Source organism: Euphorbia lathyris, chromosome 4, assembly GCF_963576675.1.
Source record: "Euphorbia lathyris chromosome 4, ddEupLath1.1, whole genome shotgun sequence".
NCBI classification, from domain to species: domain Eukaryota; kingdom Viridiplantae; phylum Streptophyta; class Magnoliopsida; order Malpighiales; family Euphorbiaceae; genus Euphorbia; species Euphorbia lathyris.
The window spans coordinates 50389660-50412723 of NC_088913.1; the positions used below are offsets into that span (position 1 = coordinate 50389660).

The 23064-nt window shown below is 37.4% G+C and overlaps 1 long non-coding RNA gene across 1 annotated transcript; it reads left to right on the forward strand.

Annotated features, from left to right (window-relative positions):
• Positions 1-15979: 15979 nt before the first annotated feature.
• LOC136227010 (uncharacterized) lies at positions 15980-18327 on the forward strand. The gene is made up of 3 exons (XR_010687951.1): positions 15980-16260; positions 16360-16499; positions 16621-18327. It is a non-coding gene; the product is annotated as an uncharacterized lncRNA (long non-coding RNA).
• Positions 18328-23064: the final 4737 nt, after the last annotated feature.

The following is a 23064-nucleotide window of genomic DNA, read 5'->3' on the forward strand; positions in this document are numbered from 1 at the left end:
TTCTGTGAAACCAGTGGTATTGACCACAACTTCTCTGCTCCTAGAACACCTCAACAAAATGGGGTCGTTGAAAGGAAAAATAGAACTATTGTCGAAATAGCTAGGACAATGCTGAGTGAAAATAGGCTTCCAAAGTACTTCTGGGGTGAAGCTGTTCACACGGCATGTTACATACTGAATAGGGCTCTAGTTAGACCTATACTTAAGAAAACCCCATATGAGCTTTGGAAAGGACGAAAGCCCAACATTGGATACTTTCGTGCTTTTGGGTGTAAATGCTTTATACTAAATACAAAAGACAACCTTGCTAAATTTGATGCTAAAGCTGACGAAGCGATCTTTTTGGGGTACTCAACAAACAGTAAAGCATATAGAGTATTTAATAAAAGAACTCAAATTGTAGAAGAGTCTGTACATGTTGAGTTCGATGAAACTGACCTCACAGGTAAGTCAGCTTAGCTTAAAGAAGATGAACCAAGCTCAGCTTCCGCTGATCAACCAGAAGCCTCTGTGTCATCTATACAGAAGCTGACCCAAGGTAAGCAAGAAATGGAAATATCATTTGTTGACCAATCTATTCCTGTAGAGATTATAGAAACACCTCTTCCAAACGACTCAACATTGCCAAAGGAAATAAAGATCCCAAGAGGGCATATAGAACAGGCCATTCTTGATGCTGCCAACAACAAGTTGATGACCAAAGATCAGCTCAGAAAATACTTTAGCAATGTTGCCTTCGTCTCAATGCTTGAGCCAAAGAATTTTGCTGATGCTGAGCAAGATGAATATTGGATAAATGCCATGCAAGAAGAACTTGACCAATTCACCAGAAATGAGGTATGGGATCTAGTACCTAGACCTAGGAATCAAAGGCCCATAGGAACCAAGTGGGTCTTTAGAAATAAACTAGATGAGCATGGAAATGTGATTAGAAACAAAGCTCGACTTGTAGCCCAAGGCTATAGTCAGTAAGAAGGTATAGACTATGGAGAAACATTTGCACTTGTTGCTAGGCTAGAAGCTATACGTATATTGTGTGCATATGCTAGTTTCATGAATTTTAAACTATACCAAATGGATGTAAAAAGTGCGTTTCTAAATGGCTTTATAGACGAAGAGGTATATGTTAATCAACCTCCTGGGTTTGAAGATTCAAAGTTTCCAAACCACGTTTATAAACTCAAAAAGGCCTTGTATGGCCTGAAACAAGCTCCAAGAGCTTGGTATGAGAGGTTGACCAACTTCCTGCTGACCAGGAACTATGTTAGAGGAAAAGCTGACACAACCTTGTTTATTAAGAAAAAGGGTAAACATACCCTACTTGCACAGATATACGTAGATGATATAATATTTAGTGCTACTGACGAGTCTTTGTGCAAAGAATTTAGCCAACAGATGCAAACTGAGTTTGAAATGTCGATGATGGGTGAACTCAACTTCTTCCTTGGACTTCAAATCAAGCAAGGTAAAAATGGCATCTTTATAAGTCAGTCTAAGTACACCAAGGAAATGTTAAAGAAATTCAGCATGGTAGATTGCAAACCAATATCAACCCCCATGGGTACTGATACTGTCCTATGCAAGGATGAGAAGAGTAAGTCAGTTGATAACAAACTCTATCGAGGTATGATAGGTTCTTTACTCTATCTCACAGCTAGTAGACCAGATATTCAGTACTCAGTATGCTATTGTGCTAGATATCAAGCTGACCCTAGGGAATCTCATCTAACTGCTGTAAAAAGAATTTTTAGATACTTGCAAAGCTCAGTTGATGCAGGTCTATGGTATCCAACTTCAAATGACTTCACACTCATTGGATATACTGATGCTGACTATGGACGAGATAAGCTAGAATGAAAGAGTACTTCGGGAGGATGTCATTTCCTCGGAAGCTGTCTAGCATCTTGGTTCAGCAAGAAGCAATCATCCGTAGCTCTCTCTACAACCGAAGCTGAGTACATGGCTGCTGGAAGCTGTGTTGCACAAGTCCTATGGATAAAGCAACAGCTTGAGGATTATGGAGTCAAAACAAAGACAATAGAGATCAAATGTGACAACAAAAGTGCCATTGATCTATCTAAAAATCCAGTCCAACACAGCAGGATGAAGCATGTTAGCATAAGGCATCACTTCATCAGAGACCATGTACTAAAAGATGAGATCAAGCTGACCTATGTGCCAACAAATGATCAGCTTGCAGATATCTTCACTAAGCCCTTGGCACGAGAACAATTCAATATACTAAGGGAAGCCATTGGTATGTCAAATCCACTCTAAATAATTCTGTATGATTGAATGTTGAGTGATTGCTATATTGAGTGGAAATTTGAATGAATGTGCAAATGCCATGCTAAGTAAATTAACAATAAATATCTACTCTTTATTAAGCTTAAAATAACCTCATGCTGAATTAAGATAAACATTGAATGGTTATACTGAGTAGATACAAATGTTGAGTAAAAATCCTATGCTGAGTAGATAAACATATTGAGTAATCACCCTATGCTGAGTTGATGAACATGCTGAGTGATTGACGTATGTTGAGTTATTCAGAGATAGGAAATTCATGAAAGTCAGGCACTCAACATCGCGAATGCTTCGAATTCTAGCAAAATCAAAAAGTAACCCACTCGCGTAAAATACCTACACGTGTAACTTCTGGCACCTTGGAAAGACGCACTTTAATGACATATCCCATGCGTCGAAGATGTCATAAATGACAGAATCCTTGTCGGTTGAACGTCCCTAGGCAAAAACGGCTAGTTAATTGAATAGGGCCGCCGAAAATCTAGTATAAAAAGTGGAAGGATCCCCACTCATTCCTCTTTACGCCTACGATTTTCTGAAATCAACCTCTTCTCTCCCTAAAACCTCAAAACCTTCAACAATGGCTTCCGGCAAAGACAAAACCCCTAAAACTCAAACCTCAAACAAACCCACTCAGGGTGACTCCGCGGGTCCTTCGACACAAATAGAAAGAAAGATGATCAAAGTACACAAAAAGGTCAACAATCTGGAGGTTCTGAAATGTAGATGGTTCTCCCCAGGATTCGTCACCTCTGAGAAACCATTTTGTGACTGGATCGAGAAGAACAAGTGGACTGGTCTCTTCTCTCTCTCAGGAACAACCTATCCTAGGTTAGTACGGGAATTCTATTCGAATCTACATGTTGATGAAGATGACTCTGATTATTTGGAGACCACAGTTAAAGGTCAGAAAATCATCGTAACCCCTGCTTATCTAGCCACCTTACTAAATTTACCAAACGAAGGAATTGAGTTTAGAACAACAAAGGAGAAAGTGCCAAAAGACACGGCTGAGAAGATCAAGGGGTTCTGTAAACCCAAGGATCATAAGGGTGAAATACCCAGGACCTGTATGGGAAAAGAACAGAAGATGGTCCATCACATGCTGACCAACTTTATCTTCCCCAAACTCAACTCAGCTTCATCCGCCTCTAACTTCGAGCAGTGCTTCATCTGGCACATGCTGACCTACACTCCACTCAATCTTCTCATCTTCTTAGTTGGAGCTCTTCAACGAGGTGGTAAGAAACTCCGCTTGGGCTCTCTAATCACAAAAATTCTCGAGGACAAGCAGATAGAAACGATAAATGAAACAAGTAGCTTGGGAAGTGAAATCACTGCAGTTCTGTTGGATGGATTGTTGTACAATCAACCTTTGAAAGGGTATGAAGATGTTAGAGATGGTGAAGAAGATGAAGAAGCTGAGCAACTAGAAGTTGAGCTTGAACATGAACCTGAAAAAGAAGTGGAGGCTCATGCTGAGTCTCCTAAGATAGCTCAGCCTGAGCAGAAGAAGAAGAAGAGGAAGGCTCTTGAAACCTGCTCTAAAGACATCCATGCTGTCCCCAAAAAGGTGAGACTCGTGTCTCAGGAAAAAGCTAAAGCTGACAAGGCTAAAGAGCAAGCTGAGTTAGCAGAGAAGAGAAAAAGGCAAGAAGAGCCTGAGGATGAAGAGGAAACCCCTGAATCCCCTTTGATGAAAAGGAAGAAGGTTAACACCTTACAAACAGTTGAAACTGATTGGGCTGTCTCCCAAGGTCATGGAACTGGCCTAGAAAAGGAAACTGAGGAAGAAACTGAGCAAAGAGCTGAACAAGAGCAGGAAGCTGAGAAAGAAACTGAGCAACAAACTGAGCAGACTAATGTTGAGCAACCTCAGGATGAGGCTGAACAAAGAGTTGAAGGAGATGAAAATGTTGCTGTTGAGGATCATGCTGGGCAACTTGAAAATCCATATGTAGAAGAGGAGACAGGTGCTACTGAGTCCAGTGAAGGTATTCCAGCTGACCCTTCATCCCCAAAAGCTCCGACACGACGAAGACTTAAAAAGAAGGCGCAAAAGCAAATTGATCTTATGGACGACTTTCCTATTGATGAGCTTGAGACTGACCTCTCCAAAATCCAGTTCCAGTACTTCTCGAATGATGCTGAGACTGAGTCACCACCAGAAAATCCTGTAGAAAAACAAGCCTCTGTTACTCAGGATGAGGAACAAGCCAAAAACCCTGCAGATCCAATCCAAGCTGCTCAAGGTGGCACACTTACTGTCTCCACTTCACCTATTCAAGCTGAGCAGATTAACTTGTCTAATCAAACTCCACCTCCAACTCAACATGTTGATGACTCAGCTCATGAAATCAATCAAAGTCCAAGTACCAATCAAGGTACTCAATATGGCAGAGAGCCAACTCCTCCACCACCATCAAACTCAATACCAGCCTCTGAGCCTAATGCTGCTCAATTCGCATACTTGAATGCTACTGAGTCAGGGCGCCGCGTCATTGCTTCTGCTCAGTCCTTGCTTCAAGATTTAAACACTCCTCAAGCTGATGCACACCAATCCACTCAAGCCGAGTCCTCTCAACTATCAGGTATTACTCAGCTTCTAAATGAACTCCGAGGCCTTAAGGATCTGGTCAGTATTATTACTACGGTTCAAACTCAGCAACCCAATCAAGGCCAGATAGACAAACTGACTGAACTGATGCTGACAATGGCAACCCATATGAATTCGCTTGAAGGCAAAATTCACCAACTGTCAGAAGTCAATCCAGGGTATGCCACTTCCACTGAGCTTCAAAGCTATTTTGCTAAGCTAACTGCGGAACTGACCACATCTAACGCAACTGCCAATCCTGAGTATGCTACCTCTGCTGAGTTGCAAGACTGCTTTACCAAGCTGAATGCTGAGCTGACCAATACGCGTGAATTGGTATCTTCTACTTCTCAGTGCACCATCGACCAATTAAGTGAAGCTGTGAGTCTCCTCAATATCAACAAAGTCCAGATGGATGTTGATCCAGTTTCCAACAGTGAACTCCTGAGCTTTTCCCAGGCCATTATGAAAGCCATGCGCATCAACAATGCCCAGCGGATGTTCTATGATTCTGCCTTGCTCAAAATGTACCATCAATCGTTTGGTCAGATCACCGCCTTGCTCACCTGGCTAAGCAAATCCCATGAATGCCTACTAAGCATGATCAGCAGCTCCCTCAGGGTTCCTCGGCATGTCTAGGATGACAGTGTTCCTGTTATTGATGGTTTGGGTGAAAGCACTAAGCGGCTTCAGCGCTACTCCCATTACCTTTCCAATGCCGCACGAAATGAAACCTTCCTCTACAAACCCGATGATGGCAAAACGGGGGAGAACATTCAAGAGGGAACTTAGCATGCAGTTGGTGCGTCTGGGAGCAAAGATAAAGGGAAGGGAGTATATCAACCTGACCATCAAGCTCAGGTCAACTTGAAGAAAAAGAAGTAGAACTAGCTTAGTCAATATCTAGGACTTAGCTTTATATCCCTTAGCTTTATATCCTGTCTTTGAATGTATGTGTTTTAAAAGGTCAATATATAATAAGTATTAGTTTTCTTCCTGACCTGACTAATAAAATTTGAACAAACAAATCAAGAAGTCAAACACACTCAGTATGCATTAACACCAAAACAACTTATGCAATAAACTGAGAGACAACATACTACTAATATTTTGAAAAACTGACTTAAATCCAAACAAGCTCAAATCTAAAACTAAGTCAGTATACACAAATGTCTTAAGTCTAATTCAATTAGATCTTGGAAGGTTTAGAATTATGTTAAGACAATATGTGTAACCTTTACGGCGGAGTAATTTTAAAATAAATCAATCATGGGGCAACTTATAACTGAGTTCCGTAATTATGTATTTTGTCAACATCAAAATGGGGGAGTTTGTTGAAACATCTTTCCACAAGATTTTGATTTGACAAAATCATCCATGATTAAGAGGCAATTAAATTTAAATGCTTTGATTTAATTGTACTAATGTGTTTGTTCAATATTGAGTGTAAGAATATATATATAAAGTAAGACAGGACAGAAGTCAGCATAAGCAAAGCTGAGTGGAACGGAACTCAGCATGACAGAATGGAAGCCAAATGGAGTAGAACTCCGTATCAGAAGTTTTAGTCTAAGATGCCAGAACGAAGCTGACTAAAACAAAAGACTTCTTCAGCAGCGTATAAACAGAACGGAGCTAACCACGAAGCAACTTAGTATAGAAGTTGAACATTCGAGGATAACGAATGAAGCTGAGTCACAGTCAGGACAGCATGAAGGATCCGTTCACTAAAGGACAAAGTCTGACAATCTTCTGCACCAATAATTGGAACCGTGAAGACACACAAAAGACTAATTCCAAGAGACATGGGTAATTGGATTATTGGTAAAAGACAACTGCCACAAAAAGACAAGCCATACGCAAAAAGACAAACCTGACGCCTGAAGAAAACAGAGAAAGGGAATGGCGGAACAGTCTGAAGCTGACCAGAAATTGTTCCCCAAAAGAGCCGTTTTGGTATTAACGGTAACAAAAATTCAAACGATCCAAATCTGCAATTTCCTTCTATAAAAGGACAATGAAGAACCTTGGATCATCACTGAAGCATCAAGAGAAAAATACAAAGAGAGAAAATCTTGAAAGCACTCAAATACAAAAAGATCTTACACCAATTTTTTCTATTCTCTATGTAAATGCTAGATTGATTGCTGTGTAATCATCTAAAGTGTTCTTTAGTTTAAAAAGAACAAGTTCGTGATCAATAGGAATATTGAGAGTGTTAAGCTGAGTGACTTGGTTGTAAGCATTCAGTAATAGGGAAATCTAGGTGCTGGGTTGTAGCACTTAGTAGGAGTTGAGTAGACGAATATAGGAAGGTACTCTTGCATATTCAACTGCCTTGTAATTGGTTTGTGCTCTACCGTTAAAGAGCTCAGTATTGGATTCAAAAAGCCCGGAGGACTCTGGGGACTGGACGTAGGCAGAGAGGCCGAACCAGGATAAGTGATACTGAGTAATCTCTAAACTCTCTCTCATATTGTATGTGTTGTTTGCTTTATTTACTCAGCATATAAATTGCCAAAGCTGACCTTGAGTAAATAAGTGGTGCTGAGTTAGAAGCTGACCTCCAAGAGTGTCAATTCCTAACTTACAAGAAGATACCTTTAGTCAACATCTGACTAAAGCTGTCTTAAAACATATCTCACCAAGCTGACCAAAAGCTGAGTTAACAAACTCTCAAAATAACTTCCAGTCAGCTTAATTAAAACGCGAAAAAGTTATATTAGTTCCTAACCCCCCCTTGGAACTAATTACTAAGGACCAACAATAAAGACCTTAAGTTAGCTCACATCCGAAGTGATAATGGTGGAGAATTCAAGAACCAACAGTTTGTTGAATTCTGTGAAGCCAACGGCATTGACCATAATTTTTCTGCTCCTAGAACGCCTCAACAAAATGGGGTTGTTGAAAGGAAAAACAGAACCTTGGTTGAAATAGCCAGGACAATGCTGAGTGAGCATAGGCTTCCAAAGTACTTTTGGGGTGAAGCCGTTAACACAGCGTGCTACATAATTAATAGGGCTCTAGTTAGACCTATATTAAAAAAGACCCCCTACGAACTTTGGAAAGGACGAAAGCCCAACATTGGATACTTTCGTGCCTTCGGTTGTAAATGTTTTATCTTGAATACCAAAAACAGCCTACCTAAGTTTGACTCAAAAGCTGATGAAGTTATCTTTTTAGGCTACTCAACAAAGAGCAAAGCATACAGAGTTTTCAATAAACGAACTCAAGTCTTAGAAGAGTCAGTACACGTTGAGTTCGATGAAACTAACCCTGCAGGAAAAGACATGCAGCTGACTGAGGATGATCCACACTCAGTGCCCGCTGACCAAGAAACAGCCGCTGAGTCATTGCCTCAAGGGCTGACCAAAGGTAAAAGTGAAACTCAAATTATTTTCACTGACCAATCTACACATGCAGAGATTGTGGAAACACAACCAGCACAAGACATCAATCTACCAAAAGAGATCAGAATACCATGAGGACACTCAGAGAGTGTCATTCTTGATGCCACTGAGAACACCCTGATGACGAGAAATCAACTCAGGAGATACCTCAGCAACGTAGCATTCGTCTCAGTCCAGGAACCAAAGAATTTCGCTGAAGCTGAGTATGATGAATTCTGGATGAATGCAATGCAAGAAGAACTTGATCAGTTCAGAAGAAATGAAGTATGTGACTTAGTGCCAAAACCAAGAAGCCAGAAGACCATAAGAACAAGATGGGTCTTCCGCAACAAGCTGGATGAACAAGGGAACGTGGTCAGAAATAAAGCAAGACTTATAGCTCAGGGCTACAGTCAGCAAGAAGGTATTGACTACGGTGAGACCTTTGCCCCAGTGGAAAGGCTAGAGGCTATTAGAATTTTATGTGCATATGCAAGTTATATGAACTTTAAATTGTTTCAAATGGATGTTAAGAGTGCATTCCTTAATGGAGTTATAAACGAGGAAGTCTATGTTAATCAGCCTCCAGGGTTTGAGGATCCTAAGTTCCCAAACCATGTTTATAAGCTCAAAAAGGCTCTGTATGGTCTCAAGCAAGCACCACGTGCCTGGTATGAGAGGCTAACCAGTTTCCTGCTGACTAGAAATTATGTCAGAGGTAAACCTGATACAACCTTATTCATTAAGAGGAAGGGTAAAGATACCCTGTTGGCTCAAATATATGTTGATGACATTATCTTTGGTGCCACTAACGAGTCAATGTGCAAGGAATTTAGTAAGCAGATGCAGATTGAGTTTGAAATGTCAATGATGGGAGAACTCAACTTCTTCCTTGGACTTCAAATCAAACAATGGAAAAATGGCATCTTCATCAGTCAAACTAAGTATGCTAAGGAGATATTGAAGAAGTATGAACTTGAGAATTGTAAGTCAATATCTACCCCAATGGGCACTGACACTGTCCTCTGCTCTGATGAAAATGGTAAGTCAGTAGACAACAGATTGTACCAAGGTATGATTGTTTCTCTACTCTACTTAACTGCTAGTAGGCCGGACATTCAGTTCTCGGTATGTTATTGTGCTAGATATCAATCTAACCCTAAGGAATCTCATTACATAGCTGTAAAAAGAATCCTTAGATATTTGCAAGGCTCAGTGAATGCAGGTTTGTGATATCCCAATACTCATGATTTCACACTCATTGGATACACTGACGCTGACTACGGACGAGACAAGCTTGAACGAAAAAGCACCTCAGGAGGATGCCACTTCCTTGGGAGCTGTCTTGTGTCCTGGTTCAGCAAGAAGCAGGCGTTAGTAGCCCTGTCAACCACTGAAGCTGAGTACGTTGCTGCTGGAAGCTGTGTTGCTCAAGTCCTATGGATTAAGCAACAGCTTGAAGATTATGGCGTTCGGACTAAAACAATTGAAGTCAAATGTGACAACAAGAGTGCCATTGACTTATCAAAGAACCCAGCAGGATGAAGCATGTTAACATAAGACATCACTTCATCAGAGATCATGTACTCAAGGGAGAGATCAAGCTGACCTATGTTGGGGTTTAGTGTCCTATAGACAATTGTTCTAGGATACAAACTTAATGTAAATGAATTGTTCTTTATATCATTTGTTTTAATGAGATATATGTTTTACAACTATATAAAGGCAATCCCTTTTAAGCACTAAATAAAGTCTAATAAAAGGAAATCCGTAAGTTTGTTTAAAGTGATTATAAAGTGTTCATACAAGCATGAAGTGAGACAAAACTTTATAATAAACTAATAAACTTAAAACCACCCCAAGTCAAGTGATATGTTTAGGATTGATATATCACTGTTGAGACTTGCATGTAACAATGTCTTCTGTCCGACAGAAAGCTGATCTCACAAGCTTCATATATACAGATATCTGGACAGTTACATGGATCCGATGAAAAGTAGTTCATTAGGATTGGGGATCCGATTTGAGATAACAAGATGGGTAGATTCATCCTTGTCACATGTTCATCTCATTGGTATTAATATGTATAACTAATCCTCAGACCCAAAGGAATATTAATTGGTATTCTGGATTACGGAATATGACGCTTTGACTATGGTGTAACACGATCCTTAACAGAGATGACTCTGGGGTGTGAACAGTAGATGTTGGGTATCACAGGAAGTGATTGCGGGATCGTTATATATTGGATTGAGCATTTATCACTCCCGATAAATGGGAGATACATCCAAGGATCGCTTGTGGAAGACTCGACTCTAAATCCTTGCAAGGTGATAGCTTAAGACTTGAAATACAGATTTCAGTTAACCTATCTATTTGAGTTGACTCAGCCTGTACAAGTAAAACGAACATCTCGATATGTGACTTGACATCATCCATAGTCATAAGATTCAGTTCAAGGATGTAGTTGATAAAGGATCGAATTATACTGTAACTAATACGGAAAGGTTAACGACAGAATCAACATGTCTTCTTATAGCTTTGGGGGAATGATTACGGACTTGCTAATCACATACTCTGTACATCATTCCGTTATGCAAAGATTAAATATAATTCTTTGAAAATTATTTAATAACGTTGCATACGGCTAGAAGCAATAAGAACCTAATGGGTCACACATAAGACTTGGAACCTAAAAGAGAGATAGATGTTAATTAATTGATGGAAGCCCAATTGAGCCCAATAAGGCCCATGGACGAAGAGGGGGTCGAAATTCATGTAGTGATATACATGAATAATTAATTTGATTTTGTTAAACCTAATTAGATTAGGATTATGAATTAAATTAATTAAGAGATAAATAAGTTAGGAGTTTTAATTAGATTATAATACTCCTATTATTATCCAATAAGGTTATTATTATTATCCTTAATATATTAGATATATAATGAGATAATAATTAGGAATTCTATTCCGAATTGAATTCCTATTCAGTAACCTAATTCTATCTAACTAGGGATTAGATACAAGAGATTATAAATACCCCTCCCCTAGTGATTTTCGAAATCAACTAGCTAATCCCCTATTGACATTTTCGAAATCCACCCTAGTGCAAGAGAGAGAAAATTCGACACCCCTAGTTCGAGGACGAGATTTCTCTATGGCTTCCTTTGATCAATTGATTTCATCTATTTCTTTTATCCTTGATCTTGTGTTGATTAGTTAGAGGCAATCTACTTTGGTTGCTATTCAACGGTTGATTCTAAATTAATCTTTCCGTGTTTTATTTCGTGTTTAGGAACTCGGAGAAGAGTTGTGGGCACTTCATTAACAACGGTAGATTGATCATCAAAAGGTAATTCTTCTTATCCTTCTTTATATGAAATAACGATTAACGGATCCTAGGGTTAAATGGAAATAGGTTAAAAAATTTATATTTCCGCTGCTATACCTTAGCCTAATTTCCAACAGTGGCATCAGAGCCATCGTTAAATCCGTTATTTCATATATGAAAATTTAGAAGTTTTCAATAGGATTGAATAAATATTTATAGTTAGGATTAATTAACAAATTGTTTTGATTAATTAATTCTAAGGATAAATAAGTTTTAATTAATTGTTAATTAAAACTGATTATGCGTATGTTCCTAATTATTTTGGTTGATAATCATTATAACAAAAATCTATTAGTTTTATAGTTAGATTGATAAAATCAGTTTTATTAATCCTAAAGATAAAGCAGGAAATCTATAGTAGGTTTTCCTATTTTTTGAAAATCGTTTTAAAACCGTTTTAGAACTGATATATATATATTTAAAATTGTTATTATATATGTAAAAAAATATATGACAGCAGCCCGAGTCGCGCCTCGCGGCGCGAATGGCCGCTGTCGCGCGGCTGCTGCCTCGCGGCAGCAGCCGCGTGCGGCGCCCGGCCGCCGTTGCCGCAAGGCAACGGCGTTCCAGCCGCCCTAGGGCTGCTGCCAATCGGCAGCAGCCCACTCTCGGGCCCGACCCAAGACCCACTTGATTTTAAATTGTTTAAAATCGTTTTTATATTTAAATATATATATATGTTTCAGAAATTGATAATTTTCTGTTTTGATTATCGAATGAAAATTTGTTTAAAAGTTTGTTTTACCAATTTGTAAATCAAAATGTTAAATGAATTAAAATCAAAATAATTGGGACATGCATAATTAAAGTTTTGTATAGTTATATTAATCTAAAAATTAATATAAAAGATACAAAACTATTAGAAGTAAAATTGGATGAAAGTTAATTTGATAAGTTAATGTGATTAACATAAATATTACATAAGATAGTTATGTAATCAACCAATTAAATTTATTTAATTGAGTCTATGCATGTTTGGAGTTATGAACATATTTGGACCCTCTTTTAGTCTTTTGGTATTTTTGAAATAGGGCATGCGAGTCCTGCCTTTCTACTATCTATTGTAATTTCTCCTCTCATCCGATTCCCTTCAATTCAATTGAAGTTTTCTTTAGTAGTATAGAAATTAATATGTAATTTCAAGGCGCCATGGAGAAGACGGAGGACCTAAAGAGAAATATGTAATAGTTAGTATTTCCTTAGGTTTGCCCTTTTATTCCGTCTCTGGCTCGACGGAATAATTTAGATGATATGTCCATAACGCCAATGTATGTGAATGTATGTGTCTGATGTATGCTAAAGCAAATCAAGACTAAGTTAGATTATGAGACCTAAAATAAAATTCCTCATTAAAAAGTTAAGTAAATAAGCAAGTTATTAAAATCGGTTGTCCCTCCCTAATATTATAATTCAGCCGGCAGTACTGAGGGCCTTTGGGTTGTTGAGTAAACTCAAGCTCGGGGTCTTACGGTAACACCTGAATTATCGAAAATCATTTTTCATGAATATGGGGTAATACTTAAATTAGATTATGATAATTGGATGAGTAAACTCATGTTGTCATAAACTAATGGACAATACGGTTGGGATTAATATGAATAGCATATTAGTTACTAATGTGGTTAGTAACCCAATAACCTAGGAATCACATTAAATATGTGATTGATTACATGAATCTACCTAATGAATGAGACTAGCTTGTTGAGTAAACTCAAGGCGAAATCTCAGGAGTTAGGATCCTAGCTCACTAAAGGATTTGTGAAATTCTTCGAATTAATATGGAGGGCTATTAATTTGGCAAAATAGTGGGAGCAATCTAAAATAAACTAAAAGGCCTATAATTTTAGATTGATATACTTTAAGCAAATGAATGACATACGTTTACTCTTTCTCACTCTCATGTTTAATTAAACACACTCTTAAAATCATGACTAACGCAAATCTGCAAAACATTCTTACCGATAACAAATTGAATGGTTCAAACTTCACCGACTGGTATCGCAACCTCAAAATTGTTTTGAAGTTCGAGAGGAAAGGGTATGTGCTTGATACACCGATACCCCCTTACCCAACGGATGATGCTCCCTACCAAGAATTTTATGCTTACTTGAAGCATAAATCTGATGATGATGAAACGGGAGACATCATACTTGCATCCCTGACACCGGAAGTTAAAAGGCAACTACATTCAGATATGGATGCCTATTCCATGGTCAAGCACCTAAAAGAGTTATTTGTGAATGAAACTCGGTGCGAGTGCTTCGAAATAACAAAGGAGTTATATAAAAGCAAGATGCAGGTGGGCACATCTGTAATGGCACACTTTGCCAAGATGATCAACCTTATCACCAAGTTTTCTAGTATTGGAGATGCGATGGACCATGAACTAAGTGAAAACTTACTTCTTTAGTCCCTCCCCGAGAGTTACTCACAGTTCATCATGAACTACCAAATGAGTGGCTTGCAAACCTCTCTTGTAGAGCTTGCACATATGCTCGAGTCAGTCGAGCCCATTATAAAAGAAAACGAGGAGATACTGGCCCTTGCTATTGAAGGATCAAGAAAAAGGAAGGGGGTCTCTCCCAATCCAAACCATCCTGATAAAGGCAAGGAGGCTGTGCTCACCGAAATGAAGGGAAAGGAATTAAAGAAGCCCAAAGGAAAGTGCTACTATTGTGGTGATTTGGGGCATTGGAAGAGGAACTGCATGGAGTACCTGACCTTCCACAAGAAGGAAAATGACGGTGCTTCAGCATCTGGTATGTTTTATATTGAAATAAATACAGTTTCGCAGTCTGAATCTTGGGTACTTGATACCGGATGTGGATCTCATATTTGTACAAATATGCAGGAGCTAAAACAGACTAAGGAACTAAAGAAAGGAAGCATAAACTTGCGAGTGGGAAATGGAGCAAGAGTTGCTGCCCTCACAATTGGAGATTATGTTTTAAATGTGCCCTCTGGGCTTGTAATAGAATTAAGGAATTGTTTATACGTTCCTCAAATGTCTCGCAACATTATTTCTATTAGCCGTCTTGTTGACGACGGTTTTCATATTTCAATAAAAGACAAGAGTTGCAATTTTTATAAAGATTCGATCTTTTATTTTTCAGGAATATCACAAAATGGGATTTATGTGTTAGATGACAAAATTCCTGTTTTTGCAATTGATACCAAAAGACATAAGCTAGATAATTCAACTTACTTGTGGCATTGTCGTTTAGGCCATATAAACAAGAGACGCATGCTAAAGCTACATTCAGATGGGCTTATAGATCCAATCGATCCTGAATCATTAGAAACATGCGAATCATGTTTAAAAGGTAAAATGACAAAGACACCCTTTAGCAATAAAAGTGAGCGTGTATCAGACACTCTAGGACTTATTCATTCAGATGTATGCGGTCCTATGTCAGTCCAAGCAACACTACTAGAAAATACCTATTTACTGATGGAATATTTTGACGGAACAGATTCCGTCAGTAAATTCTGACGGAATTCCGTCAAAAAGCTTTCCGTCAACATGTTTGACGGAATGTACTGACGGAATAGGTATTCCGTCAGACAATTATGGCGGGAATATTCCCTCCAATGTTTTTGATGGAATTTTTTTTCCTTAAATGATTACTCTTTTTTTATGAGTTAAATGATTATTTTTATTAGTATAGATTCATTAAAAAAATATCTTGAAGCGTAAGTTTAATTTTTTTTATATTAGTTTAAAATTCTTCTGTATAATTTTTTTTTTGATATTTTTTACCTTTGTATTGTATGAGGATAATATTTGTATATATTTTTTTTCCTATAACCTTAATTTTATCAAAATACCTAATAAAATCATTTTTTTTTATTTTTATATCAGTTATATTTTATTTAGATTAGATACTTGTATGTTAATATTTTTTTTATTAAAACACTATATCCTTTATTTGAATACTGATACATAATTTTTAAAAAATATTTCTCATTATTTTATGATTTTTTAATATTTTGATATTTTCATCCAAAAAACATGTACTGTAAATTACATTAAATATATTTATCATATTTATATATTATGGGTTTGGTTAATCTCAAATTATTTTTATTGTAAATTATATTTATACAAATGATTATTGATTTTAACTTATGCAAAAAGAACACCATATTAACTATGTCTGCAAATCCGTGACCTATTGCTTGAAAACAATCTTAGCCATTGATCGCTTATAATCCAATGGTCAAAACTCATTCTCTTTTATCCCAATAAAAGGTACTTTAAACTCAACCCTAACAATACATTTGCGCAGCCAACCCCCCATTCTTTCTCTCTTCTTGATCTCTCTCGGGTGAAGCTCTGCTTCTTTCTACCCTTTCAATCCAGACTTCAACACTCAATAACGATCTCTCCGCTCTCACCATCAACGATTCTGCATCACTTTCTCTGAACGATGACACCCATCTAACCAACGATTTCACTCTACTGTTCATTGACAATCCAATGGAGATGAAAGACTACCGCAGACTCTTCTTAATGATTTGCAGGGGAAGCCCCACAGTTCCAGTTTGATTAGTAGTTCTTCATCTACAATGCGGTATAACTTACATATATTTCTTAATTGTTTTTATATCTTCTTTTTTCAGCTTTGTTGTATTTGTCTTTGTACTAAACTTAGCTAGCTCTTTTTTTTCAGTAATAAATTGCTGCTCACACTTTGTACACAAAGTTCAAACCATGGATTTTCACTCAGAAAGTCCAAGGTGTTAAGTTTTGATGGATCTAGTTTTAAATGGTCAAAAATCCATTGAAAGGCTTTCAAAGAAAGCAAATAAGGTCAGTTGGACACATAAACTACTTTTACCAAGTTCATTTGCACCTTAAAAGTTATTATTCAGATGAATTTTATGATGTTTAGTATAACACAATATAATTTGTCATTATTCTTCTTTTGCAGGAGAGCAGATTTTCAACCTTGGTTCTTTAAGCTAAAAAATAGATTCTTCTAGGTCAACCCTGCACTGTTTCAGGTCATCTATTCTCGACCTATTTTGTTGTTTCAATTTTTTTTGGTCCAACTATAAATTATTAATAGTGGGCAATTATAATTTTTTTTGGATTATCTGTTCATTTCTGTTTCCCTGTTACTTGTAAAATTCAAATCTAATAGGTTATTTATTCTTCCATGTTAAGCTATGGTTTGGAGGATATCAGTTTAGTGATAAATTTGTAGTAAGAAAAACAACTTTGCAACATTGTTGTTGTGTAACTGAGAGGTCACGGGTTCGAGTCTTAAGAGCGGTCTCTTGCCAAAATATTGGCAGGTGAAGACTTGCCCCCAGTACACCTTTGTGGTGGGACCTCTTCCCAGACTCGTTTAAGCGGGGACGCATAATGCACCGGAACACCCTTTTTTTAATATATATTCTAATGTTTTTTTATCAATTTGAATCTTCTTTTTTGATAGAAATGATTAGACTTGATTTCATTCTAATGTTGCAAATATGAGATAGTTTAATGCTCTTTGGAGTATTGCAAAGTATGCTTGTTGATGTTTCATGTTTGTTAAAATTATGTAGAGACTAGGAAGAGGAAATGTAGTAGCTCTTTTAGCTCTTGTCACTTTTGAAATCAAGTATATGTTTTTCATAGATCCTAGAAGTTAGCTAATTGCATATCTTTACCTGAACTTAATTTGGTTGTGATTTGAAAACTCTGTTATAATTTTTATTTTTTTTGTTACACATTCTGTTATAATTTAATCATGTATCTTCATATATTAGATGCTTCGCTCTCTTATTTGTTGCTATATATAGCATTTTGAAAGCTGCAAGTTTATTATGGCCTTAAATTGTAGACTTCCTGGAATTTATGTAATTTTATTATTTTCCTCTCCTGCCAGTAATCCTTTTGATGGTCCTATATACCTTTTGTTTATCTTTACTTGCAAAGAAATGTTGGGCTGCTTCCATAGCTTTTTTGGCAGCTTAATTTTTTTTAGGAGTTCCATTCAGGTTATAGTTGCTTGTGTGTGCATCCATACTTCTTCTAGTGCCAAGAGGATGAACTCTAATGACTGGAGCAGGAGCTTTCACGTCTAAAATCAAACCAGCAGTTGGATATCAGGTAGAACTAGATGCTACCCATGTGTGATTATTTTTAATGCGTCTTTTTTGTCTAATTCGAGACCCACCAACTTCTATGCCTATATCACCATCGGCTGCTTATCATGTCTCTGGATTTGACAGCTTCAGATAAGAACTTGATAATAATTTTCTTAGCAATTCTAATGTGCCTTTTCTTTACTAGATAATTTCAAATTATTTGTTGATAGGAAGGTTGATATAGGTGATAGGTCCTGAATGATTTATTTCATATATTTTATTTTCAACTAGATTCTTGGTGCCATCATTGTTGCATATTTTGTACCTAAACACTACTTCAATCCAAAGATGCGCACATGCTTGTTATTTTGCACCCAAACTCAGGTTGGTTATCTAAAATTGTGTCCTAAATACTTAAGTTTCCATTTTTACTTCACTTGACTTTTCCATATTTTATGTATATGGCTTACAAGAAAAATGCATTTGTAGATATAGTAAGCTCCCTTCAATCCAAATCTTATATGTAATAATATTTTATTTATGAATTGTAATTATGAAATCAGTGCTAATATATTATTATTTATGTAAAAATTTGATTTTAATTAACTGACCAAAAATTCCGTCAAAATATGTTTTCTGACGGAATAATGATGTTGATGGAATAAAGTCCGTCAAATATACTGTCAGACATACTTGACGTTTATGAACGTCAGTAATGTCGTCAGAACATTTTGACGGAAATTCCGTCAGAGGAGCGTCAGTTTATTCCGTCAACATTCCGTCAGAACAAATTTCTGACGTGCAATTTATCCACGTTTTTCTTCCCGTCAATACTCCGTCAGTAAATTGATTTACTGACGGAAATTAGGCGTTTCCTGACGGAATTTTCCGCCAGTAAATATGATTTTTCTAGTAGTGCAAGAGGAGGATTCAGATACTTCATAAGCTTCATAGATGACCATACCCAATATGGTTACATCTACTTGATGAAGCACAAATCAGAAGCGTTTGAGAAATTCAAATGCTTCAAGAATGAAGTAGAAAATCAATTAGGAAAGAAAATAAAGACGCTTCGATCTGATCGAGGTGGCGAATATCTTTCAGATGATTTTCTGAATTATCTAACTGAATGTGGGATATGCTCACAATGGACACCTCCCTATACACCACAACACAATGGTGTATCCGAGAGGAGAAACCGTACCCTACTAGATATGGTACGATCCATGATGAGTATGGCCTTACTTCCAAAGACGTTCTGGGGCTATGCCTTAGAAACCGCCCTCTTCACCCTAAACCGAGTACCAACTAAATCCGCTAGTTCCACACCATATGAATTGTTCGTTGGTAGGAAACCCGTGTTTTCATTTATGAGAGTATGGGGTTGTTCAGCATTTGTCAAACGCATTGCGTCCGACAAACTAGATTCGAAATCTGATGAATGTTTCTTCATTGGATACCCTAAGGAAACTATGGGATATTACTTCTATCATCCAGATGATCAGAAAGTAATAGTATCCAAGCACGCAACCTTCTTAGAGAAAGAGTTTCTCGAAGAAACACAAAAGGGAAGCATGATTGAACTTGACAAAGTTCAAGAAGAAGAAACACCGACTGAAACAACGGAGGCGATTGAGGTACCCGAAGAAGTCCCATTAGATGAGACTCCAGTGCCACCTATTCGTAGATCACAAAGAGTTCGTGAACTCCCAATTAGATATGGTTTTCTAGTGGGAGATGATAATGAGGTTCCCGTGTTAGACGACGAACCCGAAAACTACGAAGAGGCTCTTACTAGTCCAGATTCTAAAGCATGGCTTGAGGCCATGGATTCTGAAATGGATTCCATGTATACTAACCAAGTGTGGACTTTGGTTGATCCACCCGAAGGGATAATACCCATTGGGTGCAGGTGGATCTTCAAAAAGAAGACTGACGTGGATGGAAAGGTTAGCACCTACAAAGCTAGGTTAGTAGCGAAAGGATATCGTCAGAAGCAAGGAATTGATTATGACGAAACTTTCTCTCATGTGGCTATGTCCAAATCAATCAGAATCATGCTTGCAATTACCGCTCACTACGATTATGAGATTTGGCAAATGGATGTGAAAACAGCTTTCCTAAACGGAAACCTGCTTGAGGATGTATATGTGATGCAGCCTGAAGGTTTCATATCGAAGGATGCAAACAAAGTTTGCAAACTTCAGAGATCCATTTATGGACTCAAGCAAGCATCAAGAAGCTGGAATAAGCGTTTTGACGAAACCATAAAACAATTTGGTTTCGAACAAAATTGCGAAGAAGCTTGCATTTACAAGAAAGCAAGTGGGAGCTCTATAGCATTTCTCATACTATATGTAGATGATATATTATTAATGGGAAATGACATTGCTCTACTACAGTCGGTAAAAGTATGGTTATCTGGTAACTTCTTAATGAAAGACCTTAGTGAAGCAGCTTATATACTTGGTATAAAGATCTACAGAGATAGATCGAGAAGACTGCTTGGTCTTTCACAGGCTACATACATTGAAAAGGTGCTAAATCGGTTTAGCATGCTTGAATCGAAACGAGGTAACTTACCCATGCTACATGGAGTAAAGTTAAACAATCATCAATGTCCTAAAACCGATGATGACAAAAGACGCATGGCTGTAGTCCCGTACGCCAGCGCAATCGGTTCGATTATGTATGCTATGCTATGCACTAGACCTGACGTAGCGTTCGCGTTATCTGTAACGAGTCGTTACCAAGGGAATCCGGGAGACGAGCATTAGATTGCCGTCAAGAACATTCTTAAGTACTTGAGAAGAACTAAAGACATGTTCCTAGTGTACGGAGAAGGTGATCTGAAAATAGAAGGATTTTCAGACGCAAGTCATCTCACAGATGAGAATGATTTTAAATCCCAATCAGGATACATGTTTATTTTGAATGGGGGCGCGGTCAGTTGGAAGAGTTCCAAGCAGGGAAGCGTAGCTTTCTCTACGACCGAGTCAGAGTATATCGCAGCTGCGGAAGCAGCAAAGGAAGCTGTTTGGATTAGAAAGTTCATTACAGAACTTGGTGTGGTGCCTGACATTGTAAATCTCATTACACTGTATTGTGATAACAATGGAGCCATTGCGCAAGCAAAGGAACCATGGTCTCATAATGCGTCCAAGCATTACCTTAAGCGATACCACATCATAAGAGAGATTGTGGCTAGAGGAGATGTGAGAATAGAAAGAGTACCTACAGAGGACAACGTTGCAGATCCGTTGACAAAGCCCTTAACCCAGAAAGTACATGATCGTTATTTAACTTCTACTGGGATAAGTTTTAGAAACAATTGGCTTTAGTCCAAGTGGGAGTATGTTGGGGTTTAGTGTCCTATAGACAATTGTTCTAGGATACAAACTTAATGTAAATGAATTGTTCTTTATATCATTTGTTTTAATGAGATATATGTTTTACAACTATATAAAGGCAATCCCTTTTAAGCACTAAATAAAGTCTAATAAAAGGAAATCCGTAAGTTTGTTTAAAGTGATTATAAAGTGTTCATACAAGCATGAAGTGAGACAAAACTTTATAATAAACTAATAAACTTAAAACCACCCCAAGTCAAGTGATATGTTTAGGATTGATATATCACTGTTGAGACTTGCATGTAACAATGTCTTCTGTCCGACAGAAAGCTGATCTCACAAGCTTCATATATACAGATATCTGGACAGTTACATGGATCCGATGAAAAGTAGTTCATTAGGATTGGGGATCCGATTTTAGATAACAGGATGGGTAGATTCATCCTTGTCACATGTTCATCTCATTGGTATTAATAGGTATAACTAATCCTCAGACTCAAAGGAATATTAATTGGTATTCTGGATTACGGAATGTGACGCTTTGACTCTGGTGTAACACGATGCTTAACAGAGATGACTCTGGGGTGTGAACAGTAGACGTTGGGTATCACAGGAAGTGATTGTGGGATCGTTATATATTGGATTGAGCATTTATCACTCCCGATAAATGGGAGATACATCCAAGGATCGCTTGTGGAAGACTCGACTCTAAATCCTTGCAAGGTGATAGCTTAAGACTTGAAATATAGATTTCACTTAACCTATCTATTTGAGTTGACTCGGCCTGTACAAGTAAAATGAACGTCTCGCTATATGTGACTTGACATCATCCATAGTCATAAGATTCAGTTCAAGGATGTAGTTGATAAAGGATCGAATTATACTATAACTAATACAGAAAGGTTAACGACAGAATCAACCTGTCTTCTTATAGCTCTGGGGGAATGATTACGGACTTGCTAATCACATACTCTGTACATCATTCCGTTATGCAAAGATTAAATATAATTCTTTGAAAATTATTTAATAACGTTGCATACGGCTAGAAGCAATAAGAACCTAATGGGTCACACATAAGACTTGGAACCTAAAAGAGAGATAGATGTTAATTAATTGATGGAAGCCCAATTGAGCCCAATAAGGCCCATGGACCAAGGGGGGGTCGAAATTCATGTAGTGATATACATGAATAATTAATTTGATTTTGTTAAACCTAATTAGATTAGGATTATGAATTAAATTAATTAAGAGATAAATAAGTTAGGAGTTTTAATTAGATTATAATACTCCTATTATTATCCAATAAGGTTATTATTATTATCCTTAATATATTAGATATATAATGAGATAATAATTAGGAATTCTATTCCGAATTGAATTCCTATTCAGTAACCTAATTCTATCTAACTAGGGATTAGATACAAGAGATTATAAATACCCCTCCCCTAGTGATTTTCGAAATCAACTAGCTAATCCCCTATTGACATTTTCGAAATCCACCCTAGTGCAAGAGAGAGAAAATTCGACACCCCTAGTTCGAGGACGAGATTTCTCTACGGCTTCCTTTGATCAATTGATTTCATCTATTTCTTTTATCCTTGATCTTGTGTTGATTAGTTAGATGCAATCTACTTTGGTAGCTATTCAACGGTTGATTCTAAATTAATCTTCCCGTGTTTTATTTCGTGTTTGGGAACTCGGAGAAGAGTTGTGGGCACTGCATTAACAACGGTAGATTGATCATCAAAAGGTAATTCTTCTTATCCTTCTTTATATGAAATAACGATTAACGGATCCTAGGGTTAAATGGAAATAGGTTAAAAATTTTATATTTCCGCTGCTATACCTTAGCCTAATTTCCAACAGTGGTATCAGAGCCATCGTTAAATCCGTTATTTCATATATGAAAATTTAGAAGTTTTCAATAGGATTGAATAAATATTTATA